We start from the raw sequence: 2,099 nt of genomic DNA, 5'->3' as shown, positions 1-2,099 counted from the left end.
TGCCGTGTCTGTGCCTGCAAGGATGGGGCACCTGTGTGAGCTGGGGGAGAGGCCAGGGCTGCAGAGGGGGGATGTTGTTGGCAGCTCCATGAGGACGCTCTGGGACGCTGCCCTGGGCTGTCCAGCACACTGGGGATGGATCAGCCCCTGCTCTGCTGCTCCTTCCCAGCTGCCACAGGGCCCTTGTAGAGCCCCAGCATTGCTGTTTGCCCTCAGCCTGCCCCCGGCCAGCCTGGGGCTGCTCACAGGGGTTTTCTGTGCCGGGCATTGGCCTGGGCGTGTTCTTGAGAGAGCCTGGGCAAGGAGCCTGGAGCCCCCAGGCCCTGGCCTGAGGCGCCAGCACTGCCCCAGCAGTGCCCATGGCCTGTCCCTGCTGCAGCCCCGGCACTGCCACCCCCAGGGCTGTGCCTGGCCCCGAGAGCACTCAGGCCCTGCAGCACAACCAGGGCCACCAGGGCAGCGGGGCAGGGCCACGGCAGCAGCACTGGCAACACCAAGTGCTGCTGCTGCTGCTGGGCACAGCTGCTGGGCCAGCACTGATCTGCCCCCAGCTCTGCACACAGACATTGCTGCTGTAGCTACAGAGAAGGCAACAAAAGGGCATCTCTGCAGAAAACTCTGCTGGGAGACCCTTCAGCTCCTTTAAAGCCATGGAGAGCACAGCCTCTCCTTGACAGAGTCTGTGGCCACAGGGAAGGTGGAGAGAAACAAAATGGGAAATGGCACAAAAAATGACATTTTTTGATGGACAGTATGAAAAAAATAAAGTAGACATAAAAAAACCTCCAAAAGGAAATCAAGAAGAAGAATCAAAGACAACTTTATTAGAAGTGATTGACAGAAATTGGCCAGCAGTTTAATGTTTCTGAAACCATCTAGTCATCAGTCTCCACATTGCAGCCTTGAGCTCCTGGTTCCTCAGGCTGTAGATGAGGGGGTTCAGGGCTGGAGGCACCACCGAGTACAGAACTGACAGGGCCAGATCCAGGGATGGGGAGGAGATGGAGGGGGGCTTCAGGTGAGCAAATGTGCCAGTGCTGAGGAACAGGGTGACCACAGCCAGGTGAGGGAGGCAGGTGGAAAAGGCTTTGTGCCGTCCCTGCTCAGAGGGGATCCTCAGCACAGCCCTGAAGATCTGCACATAGGAGAAAACAATGAACACAAAACAGCCAAAACATAAACAGGTAGTTACTGCAATGACCCCATATTCCCTGAGGTAGTTGGTGTGTGAGCAGGAGAGCCTGAGGATCTGTGGGATTTCACAGAAGAACTGGCCCAGGGCATTGCCATGGCACAAGGGCAGGGAAAATGTACTGGCTGTGTGCATGAGAGCATTGAGAAAGGCACTGGCCCAGGCAGCTGCTGCCATGTGGGCACAAGCTCTGCTGCCCAGGAGGGTTTCGTAGTGCAGGGGTTTGCAGATGGACACATAGCGGTCGTAGCACATGACGGTCAGGAGATAAAATTCTGTTAGAGCACAGAAAACAAAAAAAAATACTTGGGCAGCACATCCTTCATAGGAGATGTTCCTGGTGTCCCAGAGGGAATTGTGCATGGCTTTGGGGACAGTGGTGCAGATGGAGCCCAGGTCGCTGAGGGCCAGGTTGAGCAGGAAGAAGAACATGGGCGTGTGCAGGTGGTGGCCGCAGGCTACGGCGCTGATGATGAGGCCGTTGTCCAGGAGGGCAGCCAGGGAGATGCCCAGCAAGAGGCAGAAGTGCAGGAGCTGCAGCTGCCGCGTGTCTGCCAATGCCAGCAGGAGGAAGTGCCTGATGGAGCTGCTGTTGGACATTTGCTGGGGCTGCACATGGGGACCTGTTTATGGAGAAAAGGACAATGACAAGTCAGGAGAAGCTGCTTTGAGCCAAACCTGGGCCATTCCCTGCAGACAGTCCCTCTTGCTGGGACTCACCCACCCTTGTTCCTGCTCTGGGAAATCGTTTGGCTGCAATCAGAGCATAGTCACACTCCTGGGACACCCTGGGATAAACCAGACCCTGCCCAGAGTAGAGGGATCCCTCAATGTCTCACCCTCTCTCAAGGTCTCTGGGCAAGGTCTCAGCACCCCCTCGTGCCAAGGACACTCACAGCTCCCTTGG

General features: G+C 56.9%; 1 pseudogene; it reads right to left on the bottom strand.

Moving 5' to 3' along the window:
- Positions 1–856: 856 nt before the first annotated feature.
- On the bottom strand, positions 857–1,879 carry LOC141730245 (olfactory receptor 14J1-like; annotated as a pseudogene).
- Between the last annotated feature and the right edge of the window lie 220 nt (positions 1,880–2,099).

The sequence above is a fragment of the Zonotrichia albicollis genome, chromosome 9 (genome assembly GCF_047830755.1).
Source record: "Zonotrichia albicollis isolate bZonAlb1 chromosome 9, bZonAlb1.hap1, whole genome shotgun sequence".
In the NCBI taxonomy this organism is placed as follows: domain Eukaryota; kingdom Metazoa; phylum Chordata; class Aves; order Passeriformes; family Passerellidae; genus Zonotrichia; species Zonotrichia albicollis.
The sequence above is the reverse complement of the archived record's forward strand: the minus strand, read 5'-3'. Positions and strand labels throughout refer to the sequence as shown.